Genomic DNA, 18,349 nt, shown 5'->3' with positions numbered 1-18,349 from the left:
TTTTCCCTAAAGCATTGCCTTATATAGGGGTTTGGGTTTTTCACACTAAAACACCCATTGTCTCACTTAGTCTACCCAACCCTGCTGTAGTATTTTCCGAGTTTTAGGGATAAGAAACAAAGGCCAAAGCAGTTCAGATCTACTCTGTTAATCTTACATTCTTCTCACTTGAATGCTACTAGCCAACTGTGTTACTAGGAAACCCAGTTTCTTGATCTGTAAACTCAATTTTTCCAAGGCCTTTTCAAGTATGATTGAGTCACATTTATACATTTTAGAAACCTATAAACCATAATATGTTACTTTACAAATGACACCTTAGTAAAATGCATTATTTTTGGCAGTTCACCAATCTACATATGTCTCAGAGTTTGTCAGTGAAATACAAAGCATTCCTTTTGACTGCACTCCACTACATAAGTACTGGCTGTGGATCATAGAAGCATATGTGACATATGATTAATAACATGATTCATATGATTAATTATTGTCTTTACAGAATTATTTAATTGGAAAATTGTTATCTATTTTTAAAGCTATTAAATTTATTGGATAACAACCACCCATCCAAATCCCTCTCAATCTAACTTGTCTCACTAACATACACATTCAATAGAATGGCAAAAATATGAATAGACAATTCATTGAAGAGGAAATGTATTTAGAGAAGATAGAGGGTAGAAGATGGATGGATAGATAGATAGATAGATAGATAGATAATAAGTAAATACATACTTAGCCTCAGTTAATAGCCAAGTAAATACAAATTTAAATGAGACACCACTTTACAAACATATGGTAAAGATACATGGAAATGGGAAACTTTATATACTGGATGATGTTAATATTCTTAAAACCCTTTATAGAGTCTCTGGCATATGGTAAGAATTTAAAATTCCTTGTTAAAAGTCAATCAAATAATTAAATAATTAAACTTCTAGTGAAAGTGTGAATTGTTTCAAACCTTATAGAAACTTATCTGGAAATACCTATAAATATTAAAAGTTAACTTTTGAATGAACATTGCTACTTTTGGCCAATACTTACAGCAATAAAAGCACCAGTACATAAGAATATAGGTAGAAGACATTTATTTCAACAAAAATGCTGAACGTAAAGTGAATATTCAGTAGCAGGGGAACACTGAATAATTTTATCAGCCAGCGTCAAAGAGAACAGAGAAGTCATGATCATTTGAAGAGGGTTTATCCATAAAGGAAGTATTTTAAAAATATAATTAGTATGTAGGGAAACCACAAGTGCTACTTCAATGACCAAAGTTTAGTAGCATTGGAGTTGCTACCCTACCTAATTCCAAAGAGAGGAACCTGTGCAAAGTTCAGAAGAAAGTAGAGGAGAGGGCCCGGGTGCGGTGGCTCACACCTGTAATCCCAGGACTTTGAGAGGCCGAAGTGGGTGGATCACCTGAGGTCAGGAATTCAAGACCAGTCTGGCCAACAGGGCAAAAACCCATTTCTAGCAAAACTACAACAATTAACCAGGGGTTGTGGTGTGCTACTCGGGAGACTGAGGCAGGATAATCGCTTGAACCCGGGAGGTGGAGGTTTCAGTGAACCACTGGACTCCACCTGGGTGACTGAGCTCTGGTAAAAAAAAGAAAAGAAAAGAAGAGAGGAGAGGAGAGGGGAGGGGAGCGGAGAGGAGAGGAGGGGAAAGACTTCCTTGAGAGGATAAAGTGGCATTCTGCTGAAAAACAGTCAAGATGAGTCTGACTTGCAAGAAAGTAGCCAGGGAATAAATATGCTGCCCTCACCTTTTTCTCCTCCTGTTAATCTCCTATTTGTCAACCCAACCAGAGGGCAAGGGAAACCATGGGAGTTTGCCTCCTGGAGAGCAGCACAGAGGTCAGTGGCAAGCAGATCTGGGTAGTCAAAGCGGAAGGTATCCAGAATGATATTCAGATTCCATGGACACTGTGGAATAATACACAGCTGCTAAAATGATGAATTGATATGGTTGACTATGCATGATACATATTCAGGAAAAAAACTGGAGTGTAGAGTTTTAAATATTATTTAATTTTTAAAAAATAATTATATGTATGTACATGTGTCTGTATATATTTATGTATAAACCTATGTTTTGTATTATTCTATGACATGGTCAGTCAATTATGGCCAGGAAAGGAGGTTCAGGGAAAAAAAACAGTTTCTTATATTCATAAGTCCTGTAGACAGGAGGCACTGCACACCACACAGAGGTGCATGGAAAAGACACCAGGGTAGTTGGGTACAAGAAGACAGGAACAACAGGAAGGTTCAGGCCATTGCCTTTACTGAGGTTTCCGTGGTAAAGGCAAAGCGGGCAGGGTGAACAGTTCAGGATTGACAAATTTGCATAATTTTGGTGGGCTTTGACTAGAGGGGTGATCTCGAGTTGCTTAGTACCTGGCTCTGAATAATTCAAGTAGAGTAATATTGTACCTTGGGTGGTTGGACCACATAGAAGCAATATGGCCCTAATTGGTCAGTTTGTTTATCAAAGTCATGCTCCTGGCTGGGCCCTTGTGGTCTTTAAGAATTAGATAGCCCTTGTGGGGCAGTCTGTCTTCAGTCAGATACGTTTATTTTAAGAGGTCAAAACATCATACTATAGAGAAAATGAATATTTACAATACAAATATATATACAGATACAATCATGTATATATTGTATATATATAGTGTTTGTGCAAAAAATGATATTAGGAAGAGTGTTTTTCACATTGACTTGAATACACTGGATATTTGGGGTGAATGCGAAAGGTGTGGAAGAAAGGCAGATATAGGGTTAGAGAAGGAAGGAGATTGTTACCTCTCCTTTATGCCTACATCCTTAGAGTTCCTGCAGAGTGCATTCACTTGTTATTTTAAAATCTAAGAATTTAATGCCATGAGAAAAACAGGAAAGAAAAGAAACTTTAAGATATTGCATCTATGGGCTAAAATATAAAAGTGTGGTCCAAGTCTCTCCAGCATTTCTTTTCTTCCTGAAGAAAATAAAGACCCAGTGAAACATTTGATGGGTCTTGGTGAGTGTAAAGTCACTTTTCTGGAGTTCTTTTGTGTGTATACCTCATTTTTTCTAAGTGATTCACAAGCACCACTCTATCTTGGAGGAATGATGTAACAAGTGTTCAGGAGACACCATGAGCACTACTTCTTTAGCGAGAGCGATTCCGGAGAACCTAAGTGGATTAAAACACACACACACACACACACACGCACACACACACACACACGCATACTGTCTTACTCATACACATAATCTGCTCCTGAGATCACCTCTATTTAAATTTCAATAAATCATTAACCATTCTAGAAAATATTGACTATTATGTGAAAAATATACTTTTTGTGAAAGAACATAATATTGAAAGATAAGTAAATGAATCCAAAATCACATACTGAATGTATTAAAATAATTTTAAAACACCTTTAAAATAACTATTTTAAATTAAACCATTAAGATATAAGTAAAGTCTAGAGTATTCTCCTATGTTCCCAGCAGAGTTTAACTTTTATCTTATAAATATAAATGTTCCATGTAGATGGAAATTCCTGAGGACTGTAATATCTGGGGACTAATTTTTTTTCCTTTAGGCTGCAGGAGTGTCCAATCTTTTGCCTTTTCTGGGCCACACTGGAAAAATAATTCTCTTGTGCCACAGATAAAATATACTAATGATAGCTGCTGAGCTAAAAAAAAATCGCAAAAATGTCTCATATTGTTTTAACAAAGTTGATGAATTTGTGTGGGGCCGCATTCAAAGTCTTCCTAGGCTGCATGCAGCCCATGGGCCGCAGGTTGGACAAGCTTGCTTTGGGACATTAACTTAGAATATGAGATCAATAGCTTTTCAAAACTTATCTTGGAAGCCATTTTCCTTAGCACACTAACACAGAAACTGAAAAACAAATACTGCCTGTTCTCACTTAGAAGTGGGAGCTAAATGATGAGAACACATGGACACATATAGGGGAACAACACACACTGGGGCCTTTCAAAGGGTAGATGTTGACAGGAAAGAGAAGATCAGGAAAAATCACTAATGGATACTAGGCTTAATACATGGGTGATGAAATAAGCTGTACAACAACCCCCCACAATACATTTACTTATGTAAGAAACCTGCACTTGTACCCCTGAACTTAAAAAAAAGAGATATGAGTGCCTATACATACTATGAATTCGTTTGTGCTTCCATCTTAAATGAGAAATATTGAGAAAATGGTAATACCATTGGAAGAGTAATGAATTGAAAACCAAACTGCTTCTTAAGGATTTCAAAATCCAACTGTAATTTAAAGTCTAAAAGGAATGGTGACCTTTATTTACTTGTGCTTGAAAAACAGCTTCCCAATTCTCAACCACAAGTAATTACAGTCATGCGTTGCTTAACAACGTGGGTATGTTCTGAGAAATGCATCCTTAGACAATTTCCTCATTGTCCAAACATCAAAGAGTATACTTACACAAACCTTGATGGTATAGCCTACTACAAACCTAGGCTATATGGCATAATCTATTGCTTCTAGGCTACAAACCTGTACAGCAAGTTACTACATTGAGTACTATAGGCAATAGTAACATAATGGTAAGTATTTGTGAATTAAACATATGTAGATATAGAGAGGATACCATAAAAATGTTAAATAAAAGATTTTTTTTAATGGTATACTTGTATAGGGCACTTACCATTAATAGGGCTTCCAGAACTGAAAGTTGTTCTGGGTGAATCAGCGAGTGAATAGTAAGTGAATGTGAAGGCAAAGGACATAACACCACTGTAGACTTTATAAACACTGTACACTTAGGCTACACTAAATTTTTTTTTAAACTTCTGTTTTCAATAATAAATTAGTCTTAGCTTACTGTAACTTTTTTACTTCATAAACTTTTAATTTTTTAACTTTTTGCTTTTAATAATAACAGCATAAAACAATGTATAACTCTACAAAAATATGTTCTATCCTTATAAGCATTTGTTTTTCTTTTTTTTTTCTTTTTAAACTTTTTTTTTTGTTAAAAATGGAGACACAAACACATTAGCCTAGGCCTATACAGGGTCAAGACCAAGATGTCACTAGGTGATAGGAACTTTTCAGCTCCATTAAAATCTTATGGGACCATCAACATATATGCAGTCCATTGCTGACCCAAAACATCATTATGTGGTGCATAAACGTAGATGTTTACTCTCTGCTCAGTCCCGGTTTTGGATAAGCAGTGTTACTAGTATAAACATTCCCTTTCATCTGCAATGCCCAAGTTTCTGCGTAGATTGCATTAATATTCAATAGTCTAAGGGATTCTTGTGAGTGAACCATTGAGAAAATATGGATTTTCTCTTCCTATGCAAATGATATTTGTAATTTGAAGATCAAGCAGAAGTTTTCACTAGGGCTTATATCTGATTTTAAACTATCAGGCGTGTTAAATACAGCAGGTTTTTATTTTAGTGTTTCTACATAGTCCTTTGAAATACTTTAGAAATATAAGATGTCGTAAAGATTTTGATACTGTTAAGAGTAGTTTGCATGTTCACGGTAGGTGATTAGCAACATAGATGAAGTGGCTGAAGATGGCTGCAATAAAGATAGATTGTTTATAATTCACATAAACTAATTTAGCTTTGTAATACAAGTAGGGAAAAAAGACTGTGCAGATAAATGAACCTTCAAAAAGGGAGATACCACTTCTATGTTTCTCTCATATCAGCCTCATGACTGGAATTTAAATGGAGCAAAGCATACTGGGATCTGACCTACTTTTGAAACAGGGAAACATAATAATCATTTGTAGGCAACTGTACGATGAGGGAATTCATTGAGGCCCTTCCTTCAGCAGCAACTTATCTCAAAGTCAGAAAGTTACTCTTTAAGTCTGGAATGTTGGTTAAATGTTACTCTGGTAATAATTTCTATTTCTTCTGGTCAATTGGGATTCCCTAAATACTTGTGAATTTTTATTGTTTACTGAAGTATTTTGTATAACTCCACCCCCATTATTCACAGATACCCATGTTTATAACACGTTTTCTATTTTTAAAGTATTTTCAAATGTCATTGACTTTCAAATATTACCTTTCACAATGCAACTTGCTGATCTTATTTAAAAACACATGCCAGACTTGGACTTGCTACAGGTAACACGCTACACTGGCACAGCTGTTTCATCAGCCTTACCTGGGATCATTTTCAAAATTCCAGGGCAAAGCAGGAGTCCCACAACTAAATGCCTGGAATATTTCCAGTCTCACAGCACTGAGTCAGTATGACACACAGACAGTGAGTCAAAGCCACATTAGGTTCTCAGGTCTATAAGATACCAAACAACTGGTGCTCTCGCTGTTCTCTCTTCCTCTCTCTGTCTTTCTCTCTCTCACGCTGAAGGAAATATGGAAACTTTTACATTATGGGCACAGAGTCTGCTGGGAAGAGTACTAAGAGAGCCAAGCTGTATGTGCGAGCTCTGTGGGTAGGAACATAAGTCACACTGGGATCTTTCCAGGCATGGATGCAAATGTGGAGTGTGTCGCCCATCATTAGTATCAACTTCAGACGCGAAAGGTAGCAATTATATAGCTGATTTTTAAAAGGAAAAACTTTTGTAGCAAAGAATTGATAAAAGTATATTAAAATGTGACTCTTATATTTTAACTCATAGGAGCGGAGCCTGGAATTTAGGACATTTTGTTAATACTTAAGCAATGGACTTATGTACATTAATGTGGGGAAAAACTGCATCAGGTTTAAATTTTGATGATATAAAATACATAATCTACCAGACTGAAATTATACCCTTGACATTGCAGAATTATAACTTGAGCTAAAAAGATCATTACTAGTGATTTTAGAATGTTGTTTATAATCACAAATTCAATATAGGAAGCTAAACATCAGTAACATTGAAATAGCTAATCTCATAATTGCTTACTCTGTTTTAGGAATTCATTTTTGTACTTCTGGGTGACTGAAAGCAGTGGTATAGGAGGAGGTTCATTAAAGTATATGAAAGGTCTTACAACAAAGAACAAACAGGTGATTGTTACTGGAAAACTTGTATAAGCATGTCCAAGTTTGAAAATTGTAATGTCTTCCCATACCTTCAATCACCAACATTTGAGCACATAGGAAGCTTTCATTCTGGTAGAAAATAGAACAGAAAGTAAAAGAGAACAATAAGGAGCTAAGTGCATAAGTAACCAGTAGAGAAAAGCAAAGCCCATGGCTATTTTGTGATGCTGGGGAAGGCAGGACAAATTAGAACCAGATGATATGACAAACTTCTTGTGAAATATGCCTCTAGAGAACACTTACAGGTTAATATCACAGGAAGGGTGCTGGTAAAAGAGTCTTTACCTGAAGAAAATAATTTTAACTCTTTTCTAAGTACGTATTGCTCACAGTCTATTTTCTTCTTTATTCCTATGGTGTGTCTAGTAAAGAGATTATACCAGGCAACAATTTTTAACAGTGTCATGTCACACAGCGTGTTTGCAGGTTGGAGCCTACTGAATATACTTATTGACTAGTGCTAAATTTTTAATGGTAGTCCATGATTTAATAATGACCTATATAGGTCCCTGCTGCCTCTCAATGTTACTGATTTTCCCTCACTGTCACTGGCTGTCTTCCACTCCCCCATAATGTGTTAGCTCTTGGGGAAAAAAATCGCTATCATTAGGGAGCCTGTGGATTCAAAAGCAAAGGAAGACACAAAGAGGTGAAAAGGCAATAAAATATTACACATATATAGTGTGTGTGTGTGTGTGTGTGTGTGTGTGTGTGTGTGTGTGTGTGTGTGTGAAATATATTTTAGGAGAAGCAGAGTTTTATACTCTTAGACTGGGCTGATAGGCCCACTCTGTGACCCACTGCCAAATCTAACTACTTCATATGCTTGCTGGCTGAATTTTTCACTTAACTTCATATTGGGTCAAGAGTTCAAAGGCCTCTTGTTGGGTTCCAAGAATTAGCAGAAGTGTTTTAATATCTATTGAGTGACTGATAAGTAACAAGCACTGTGATAGACATGTATTCTCACAACTACCCTGTGAGCTATAATAATATTAATCCAATTTAAAATAGAGGGGAGCAAAAGCTCAGAAAAAAAGTTTAAGTAGTTTACCAAGACAAGGGTGACGGGGCCAAAATTCAGATATGTCGAACCCCAGAGAATATCTCTGCTGCTTCTTTTGCTATTCCACATTGCCTCTGCAATGTTACCAGCACTTTATATTTTAATGTGATTTAATTCAGTCTGGAGCCATTCATTCACTGGATTCAACAAACACTTGTCGAGCACTGTGTGGAGTACTGTTTTACTTCCTGAAGCCTCACTGAGATGAGCTCACTGAGGAATTTGAGTTTGGTGTGGGAGTGGGTTAAGTGGCTGCATGTTGATTATTTAGCATAAGCATAAATGGGCAATACCTGAGAAAGGCCCCTAAGGACTTCATGGACTAAGAATTAGAAAATAAACTAGATAATGAAGAGTAAGAAGGTACTAATGACTAATTTTACATCTTTTAAAAGCATCACCAGGTTTGATAGCTTTTAAATTGTCAACCTGGCTAAGTTGAACTACATTTCCCTAAATTCTCTGTATGTTCCTGGTTAAGGTAGGTACCAAGAAATATTTTAGGAGAGATTTTGAGGGCAAGTGAAGCAGCACCCATTTTGTCTTTATGCTCAGATCAAGGCAGGCACTTTTGTAGCTTATGCATGTTGTCACTACTCTGCTTGTTCACATTATTCCAGTAGGGGTCCTATCCAAGCTGCACTGCCTCACCTTCCCTGACTCTCCTTTAGGTTTTCTGACTTCTGGGCCAGGGCATGTTTAACTCCATGACAAAGGGTACCAGCTTCTCCTGAAGGACAGCCACTTCATCAAGGTTGGAGGCAGTTCTACTCTGTCCTCATAAGTTTACAATCACCTCCTGCTCATTGGTTCCAGATTGTCCCGATGCTCCCCCACTTCATATGCATCTTCCCTTCCCAACTGTCTGTGCCTATTGTATTTCAAGTTCCAGCACCAGACACAGAAGAAATGGTCTGAGACTGTTTAATCAGCTTCCACAATTGTGTGAAGTCAAATTCCTATACTAAACCTTGCTTCTCTGATAGTATCCTAATATGTGAGGAAGGGAGAGATCTAGATGTTTTCCCTCCCACTTTCTAGACCACATGACCTACCTGTATCTAATACTCTTTCAACATCAAATGTTTATGTTCCCCAGAGACTGCATGCCTCTTTTCTCCTTGGTTCACTTGGTCTCTCTAAGCCACCTCCTACAGTCCATGTTTTCAACCACCTCTAACAGCCACTACAAACTACAACTACCACTCAGTATCGGTAGGCTGAATTTCTCTTGCAAGATTCAATCCTGTGTATCCAATTGCCTACTGAACATGCCCACTTAGATGTTTGCACTACATACAAACATTTAATTTGTTCAGAATCAAAGTTATTATTGCTCACCCCATCCTCTGAAAAAAAAAACCACAAATGAACTGACAGATAAGCAAGCAGCCCTCTTCTCCCAGTGATTTTTCTTATTAGAATGACCATCCATCTAGTGCTCAAGCTGAAATGCCAGTTTCCTTTCATACCTCGCTATTCTCCATACCTATTCACTCAGCCATACATTTTCTAAACATCTGTCAAATCCATTCACTTTTTTCCAAGCCACCCACTCTCCAAGATTTATCTGTTATTAAATGTGCATCTTGTAAGACATACAAAATATATACATTTGCTGTATACATTATATATAATACATTATATATAATATTTATTTGCAATATGTACTTTGTATATATTTACATATATGAGCTCATGTTATGCATCCTTTCCCGAAACTTGCTTTTTCACTTAATATTTTGTAAACAGTCTTTTTAACTATTGAAAAGTATTATGTGTCATGAGAGTACCATTATTTATTTAAATTATGGAACTAATAGGCACATGTGGTGTAAATGCATGCAGAAATCTATGAAATAGAGAGTAAAATCTACCATTTTTCCTGGTTTCCTTTCTATTCTGCTGTTGCTGCCACTGCTAAAAGTTTATTACACTGGTCATACTGAGTTTAATGTAACAACTTTAAATCTTGTGCTATACTTCTATTTTTTGATTTGTCAACATTAAACAGTAACTATTTACTTCCTTCAATAAAGTTTGAGAATTCACTGTAGTTAGACTATTGTCCATGCCCCTGCTACAAATTCAACATTTTTTACTGATTTAGTTTTAGTTTTTTTGTGTAGTAATTTCAACTTTCAACTAAACTATAATTTTTATGGCTTTATATCTTCTTTTATCAACTTTCAACACTATCTACTGAGTCTCCTCTATGAAAGATGAGCTAATGATTAACACACTGGCTTTTCCTCCATCTTATTTTTTCTGTTCCATGTCTCAGCTTCCATCATCTCTATCATGATTTTGGCAACATCAAGATTAATAATATTGATCAGTATATTCAGGTACATCACTCTACTTAAATTTATTCTCCTTTATTTGTAGGTTTTTTAATAAAGGCTGAAAACCAATAAATAACATTTTTACATCCACATTTAAATACTATTTACTGTAGAATCAAATAAGATATATGGGTCATAAAAAGAGCAATAAAACCCTATGTCACCGAAGCTTCTAAATGGCAAATGGCTAATGGCTTCCGTTGTTGTTTTATTTTTTTCTTTCCAGTGTCCTTCACTTTTTCTAGGTCATATTCAAATTTCTCTTATATCCTATGTAATACTTCCTTGGATTACCAGGAGCATCTGCAGCTGAAGAACTTGAGTTCATTACTTATTGCAGCTGGAAACTGTAGGGAAGCATCTCACTAAGGAGTGTTAGAATGAACCTACTATTGGATTTAGAATTATTTTACATGATTTGGGAGAGTTTAAGTAAGTAGGGCTTTCTTTAAATTGCATGCTCTCAGGAAGTGAAGTAATCCTGTGATTGGATGTCGCAGTAAATCTAGAAGGAGAGAACATTAGATAAAGGTTAAAGATATAATTGATAAGGAAAAAACTGTCACTCTTATTAGACAAGATAGGAAGATGCTGGTCACATTTGTGGTTTGAAAAATATTCGTGTTTTGTCTGTGTTCAGACATGATTACATAGTGGTCTTTATTTCTCTTATTTTGTCATGGTCACAGAGTGGACTTGTCTCATCTTGATATTCTATGAAACTGCTTATGTTCAACAGGAAAAACCAAGGCCTATCTGTGAGTGCTAGGACCAACACCAAGACTTAACTACTACCAGGCCACCTGTTCCAGAATGCTGATTTTGGGCTGCTATCTATCTGTCTATCTATCCATCCATCCATCCATCCATTAATATCTATCTAATCTTCTATCTATCGTCTGTCCATATATTGCTTTGACCCTTGAACAACACAAATTTGAACTGTTTGGGTCTCCTTTTGCATGGATTTTCTTCCACCTCTGCCACCCATGGGACAGTAAGACTAAGCCTTCCTCTTTCTCCTCTTTCTTAGCCTACTTAATTTGAAGACAATAAGAATGAGGACCTTTATGATAATATACATCCACTTAATAATTATTAAATATGTTTTCTCTTCCTTATGATTTTCTTAATATTTTTTCTCTAGCTTACTTTATTGTAACAGTACAGTATATAATACATATAAGATGCAAAATATGTGTTAATTGACTATACCATTGCTTAGGCTTCTTGTTAACAGAAAGCTATTCATAAAAGTTTTGAAAAATAAAAAGTGATATTCAAATTTTTTACTGCATGGGGGTCAGTGTCCATAACCCCCATGTTATTCAATGGTCAACTATATATTATGTATACCTTGTATAAAATCTTACATATATACATATATGTATGTGTACAGGTAGATATATAATCTCATATATATAATCCTATACATATAAAATCTTACACATATTCTTATATGTGCATAACATGTGGTTTTTGTATATGTGTTTGTGTATATATAGATACATATAAACACATATGTACATATACATATATATGTGAGGATACGAATGGTTTCTAACTTGAGGTGATTTTGATCCCCCGCCTTTACCAGACAATGATGCTGCTAAATATCCCACAATGCACTTGATACATTTTCACAATAAAGAATTATCTGACCCAAAGTGTCCATAGTGCCAAAATTGAGAAACTCGAATATGCACATATATATATGTGTGTATATGCATATCAAATCATATGTGTACATACATATTCTTACATATAAATATATATATGTGTATGTGTGTGCTTAATAGATTAGAAATGTTCTGAGTTCCTCCATATCCCCTAATTTTTATTTTTTTCTCAAAATTTGTTTATATATAGAATTATAGGCTTAAAATTAGAAAACATTACTCCACTTTCTTCTATTATTCAGTATTGCTGATGAAACTGAGGTAAATATGATATTTGTTTCTTAATATTTAAGTTTTTTACTCTCCCTTTTCTCTCTTGTGATCTTTCAGGGTTTATCTACATGTCTGTCTTTTTGTAATTTTTCTCATTAATTCTGTAGGCCCTTTCAACATAAACATTTATACTATATATATATTATACTATATTAGTTTTGAAAATTTTCTATTAATTTTTAAATGTTTTTTCTTCTCCATTATTTCTGTTTGCTACACATTCTGAGTCTATCTTCCACATATTATAACCTTTCTCATATACTTTCTTATACTTTACCTTTTTATCGTGTAGTCTAGGAAACTTATTTTATTCCTGATCACATATTTGCTCTTCAGCCATTTTTATAGTATCAATCAGAAAACTCATTATTTTTGTTCTCAAAAATCATATTTTAATTTTCAAGAACTTTTTGTAATTCTTTATTTTATCATGACAGCCTGGTTTTGTTTTAAAAATGCAGTATCATTTGAAAATCTCTAAAGATATTAAGTATATATTTTAATTATCTTTTTTCTCAGATGATTTGTTTCCTAGACAGTCTTATTATTGCTAACACCCATGGTGCTGATTGTTCTCAACTCTCTTGTTAGTCTTGATTGCCTATTCATAATTAATTGAATGACTAGATTGATTAATATAGGCAGGGAGCCTGGAGACCCACACAGTTGCCAAAACAAGAAGTGACTCTCGAGGTGAAGTGGGATAAATTCTTTCCCTCAGGGGCAGATTATAATTTCTAGTTTCCCCAGTCCTATCTGCTGTGGCAGTTAGAACTTGTCCAAAGCTCCAGGGTGCTTTTCTCTTAGGACTTCAAACTCTTCCCAGACAGACCAGAGACTTTCTGTAATTTGCTCCAGCATTTTACCTTGAGAGCAAATCTTTTCTTACCAGTCATTCTGTTTGGCTGTGGGAGGAAGGAAAGGCTTACTCTCTGGGCTATTTTGTGTTCAATCATTTAATGACTTTTTCTATGGCCCCAAGGCCCACTTCTGTTCTTTGAATTTGTTGGTTTTTATTTGGGACTCCTTTAGGAATAATTTGGGGAAACAACTCATACGTATACCTTGGGCTGGTGTCTCCAGGGCCTCTCTAGATGTTTGAGCAGGTTAAACCCTGCATAATTCTATGCAAATTGAGCCCCTAGAGTTATACAGTACACAGCTTGAAAAACATAGCTCTGGTGTTTCATCTGCTGTGACTTCACTGCCAATCTTTATCTAGATCCCAGAATGTTTGCAAATTCTTACCATTGTGGTTTCCCAGTGATCTCATTGTTTTATTCTCTTGGAATATTATGTAAGTATTCAATATGACCTTGGAAGGAAGAAAACAATAGTAGTACTGGCTAATGACTTGAACCAGAAACCATATACTATATTTAGTAATACATTTTCCTCCTGATATTACCTATAATTGGTCTATGTCCCCTGCATATTATCTCACCAAAACCCATAGAAGGGAGAAACAATAAAGCTTAACACAATAGGTATATATAAATTTTTCAGTGTTATTTATGAAAAACTATGTCTTATCCAGAGTAACACAAAAATCACAGAGATTTTTTGGAAACTATGTTTGTATTAGCCTCTGATACTTTAAATAAAGAAACATTAAATAAAGGTGCCTGTATATAAGTGAGAGTCATGAGGATAGAAGTTATTATTTTTTAAATAACATTTACATGTCTGTATGTTTCTCTATTTAAAACTTTCAGCTATGTAAATATGATTTAATTAAAAAATGATTAGACATTCTTGAAACTTCTAGTTTAAGAGGGAAGAAAACAGAGATAAAAAGGAAAAAATGAAAGACTTATTATTGACTATTTCTTCCTTTCCTATTCTAACGAATGGTATATAGTCAGTTGTGGCTTTACCTTAATATGTGTCCACCAAGGATAAACAATGTATCACAGTTTCCCCAAGAAGCAGAATCTGAGATGGAGACTAGCACGCCATATATTTATGAGGGGGTGCTCTTAGGATCAATGCCTATGAAAGGAAGAAAAAGAAAGTGGGGAAAGCATGACTGAACAAGGCTGTAGTCCCAAACAAAACCTCAGCCCACCCCCACTGGAAGCTCCAGAACTCATCTGGTATTTAAGAGATCTCTCAAATTAGGATGAAGGAGCTTGGCTGTTATATTCCCAAATTGACCAGACATTGAGTGTAGCACACCCTAAAAAGGTGTGACTTGGCTAAGGCAACTTTCTTCCAAGGATAACCCCCTAAAAATCTGATAATTGAGGGCTATCTTATGCTATTCCTCCCAACAGTTAGGGAAATAAATACTTTATTCCTGAAGGGAGATATGGGCAGTACAACCTCATACATCAACCACAGCTCACTCTGTCACTTGGATTCACTTCTTATAGGTTCTGGGAACATCTTTATTCTCTAGATATAAGGTTGGGGGGCATTAAGAGGAAGCAGGTTAGTGGGACAAACCAGCCCAGATACCAGGTCACAGTATCATACAAGGAAACGTTTCTCAAAGGCTACAAATCTCCAGAATACTAGGGATCTGCATGAGATTCTCCCACTAGGGGCTTGCCATAAAATCTGTATGGCATTCTTTCCAGTCACTCATATCTCCAAAACCACAGGGCCTTTCAAGTCATATAACCCAACCCAAGCAGCAAGATTGCCTGCACTGAAGCCTGGAATTACTTCAGAGCCCTCTCCTGCTCTGGAGCCTGTTGCGGGTGTGACTGACTGGGGTTGGTATCACAGGAGGTAAAAGAATTTGCCAAGACGGTTGTGGGTAAAGAAGACAGATTTATTAGAGGAAGTATGACGATACCTTGCAAGAAAGCAACAGGCAGCACAGCAGAAAAGGGGCTGACTGCAAAGAGTCAGGGGCTGCAGGGACATTTCATAGGGTTGTGCTGCTGGGGCTACATGCAAAGCTAGGTAGTTGTGCCAGCAAGTTGATTAACTGACTCTCAGAACAATTGTTCTCCCCTACCCAGGGCCCCTTCCTTGTTGTTGCTTACTTATTAGGACTCCACATTCCCACCCCCCCACCCCAACTGACACAACAACAATGACAAATCTTTGACATTGGGGTGGAGGTCTCATCTTCCAACTGCTTCCTGCTGGCCTGGGACATAGAATTGACCCTACCTATGGTTACTGGTCTATCAGGAGACCCTGTGTGTTACTGTTACTGTCCTAGAATGTGGGACTTATGATATTGGATCTTGCTGGAGGAAGGGGTTCATCAGAGAGGGAGAACATGTCAGGGCAAAACTGGTGTCCAGCTGAATCCAGGGGAGATTTGTAAAGATATCAGACATCATTGGGGAGATACTGACATCCCGTTCACATTATCATTTGAAGTTGAAACTGCCAAATTCTAGAAGACACAAATTTGACAAGTAAGTTACTGGAAATGACATCCAGGGTTGGGATGTTTGGGGTAATGTGAGGGAGAAGGAACAGATGGAATAAGTGTAATTGAATATGAAGGTGGTTTGTCAAGGGAAGGTGTGGCCTCAGCTGGTTCATCTGGTTGGGGAGAACAGAAGAGAGTAAAAAAAAGAAGGTTCGTCCAAAATGTTAGAAGAGCAAGTGAGGCCAAAAAATTTGTCCAAGCACATCAGCAGGTTTGGCAGAGATCAGGATCCCCAGAGTCATGAAAGCCTGGATGTAAGGAACTTCAGACCATTTAAAAGAATTGTGACAGAAAAGGCCAAGCTGCAGAATAGTGTTGGGGGCAAGGGTCCTGCCTGGAGGCCAAGAGGATTCCTGACCTGGAAGGTTATAGAGTGGTCATGCTGTATTACACAAGAAAATTAGATGTTTCTTTTTGAGAGTCTGAGGGTCAGATTTATCCCAAAGCCTTAAAACGCAGCCCGGCAGCGAGTCTGAAGGATTGGAAGGGCTTTGTCCTATAATGGGACTGGGAAACAAAGTCTACTGGGAACATGAACTGCAATTTCTCTCAGGGCGTCCAGCCAGGGAAAGGGGGTTCCACTTATGTCCACTGAGGGATCCACTTTCCAAAGGGGCATCCAACCTATTGGAAAGGATCTCCCGGCGCTAGGGCCTTGCGCTGGATGAACACTGGGTGAGCGACCCCAGGTCAGTCCAGTACAAATTATGCGGGGCTCTCAATCCAGGTATTGTTGGGGGGCGCGGAAATGCTGAGGGACGACTCACCTTCCCGGCCCTATCGGGGATCACCTAGCTTAAGATGTCCGAAGCAAGGTGGCTGGCTGTCTTCATGTGGGAACTTAGAGAGAGAAAGAGGGGGCCTGAGTCCCCCAAAACGTGTAGATTCGCCCTGGTCGAAATTCCACTGCCAATCACGCCGCACATACGGCCTGGGGACTTTTGACCAGTAAGGATAGGAGAGAGCCTCCTCCCTCCCTGGCAAGGCAGCCACACCTGTTCACCTCCTGGTCGTCAGGCTACACCAGGTGTCATCAATTGCCAGAGGGATATTAGAGTTTGTCCTCCAGAAGACTGAAAATGAAAGCAAAACTCTAAACTCTCACCTGATGGGGCGGCAGCCGTCAGAAGTCTTCACAATGAGACCTTCTGATTCGCCAGGAAGTGGCCCTGGCTGGGGACCTTCACTTGTCTCCGTGCTTGGATGCTGTCCACCTGGAGGCTGGAGTTGGAGGAGAGGAAAGGGGGAAAGTAAGGGAGGAGTCCTCTAGCAGTCCCCGTATGCGCCATCATAATGTCATGGGTGCAACTGGCTGGGACCAGCGTCGCGAGTGGTAAAAGAATTTACTAAGACAGTCATGGGTAAAGAAGGCAGAACTATTAAAGTATGAAGATACCTTGCGAGAAAGCAGCAGGCATAACAGCAGAGAAGGAGCTGTCTGCAAAGAGGCAGGGGCTGGAGGGAAGTTTTATAGGGTCGTGCTCCTGGGGCTACATGCAGAACAAGGTAATTTTGCCAGGGGGTTGTTTGTGATTTGTAAGAACAATTGTTCTCCCACACCTGGACCCCTTCCTCTTTGCTGCTTACTTATCTTTTTAGGACTCCACAGAAACACTCAAAGCTGCCAGCCTTTCAGGTCACTAGGTATATCCCTAGGTGTAAAACCTGTTGACTCCAGGTCTATCAGCCATTGTGTTTCACCCTTCATGGTGGGACTCACAAAGTATGATGTTATCCTTTACTTTGCAGAGAATGTCCTGGCATACTGGACCTCTAAAATTTTCATTAACACGATGGGACCCTGAATTTTCATAGAGTTTATTGCTCAAAACCTGGAGTGCATGTGGCTTACCAAGATTTCCATCATGCTAGCTATTTCTTGCTCATCCAGTCCAATTATAATAATGCCATTTATATAACAGTGGAGCCATATGATATTCTGTGAGATGTCCAGGCAGCCTGGATTCCTTCAAACTATGTTATGACAGAAGACAGAATAGCTACCAGAGCCATCAAGCAAAGCTGTAAATATATTCTGTTTTCTGTTCCTTTTTCTCTAATAAAGATACAAAAGACAACATTCACCAGATCAAATCAATGGTCACTTATCACGTTTCTGAGGCCATGTTACTCCATTCTACCGAATATACCACATCTGACATCACAGCAATAATTGGGGCTACTGTTTTCTTAAATTTACAGTAATCTACTTTATGCTCCAATATTTGTCCACTATATTTTGTTTTGTTTTTCAGAGGAAAGGCTTCTACATTCAATAAAGATACAATGATGACCACCAGCCCTGCATCTTTTAAGTATTTAAAGATAGTGCTAATTTCTATCACTCCCTAAGAATGAGATATTGTGTTTTATTTACTCTTGGCTAGGGGTATGGATAGAGCATTTCCAGAGATTTCCACTTAGTTTCAATTGCTCATACACCACAGGCCAAGAACCCAGTATATGGGATGGCACCAACTAGCAAATATAACTGTTATACATTTGCGGACT

Source organism: Pan paniscus, chromosome 13, assembly GCF_029289425.2.
Source record: "Pan paniscus chromosome 13, NHGRI_mPanPan1-v2.0_pri, whole genome shotgun sequence".
Lineage (NCBI taxonomy): Eukaryota > Metazoa > Chordata > Mammalia > Primates > Hominidae > Pan > Pan paniscus.
The sequence above is the reverse complement of the archived record's forward strand: the minus strand, read 5'-3'. Positions refer to the sequence as shown.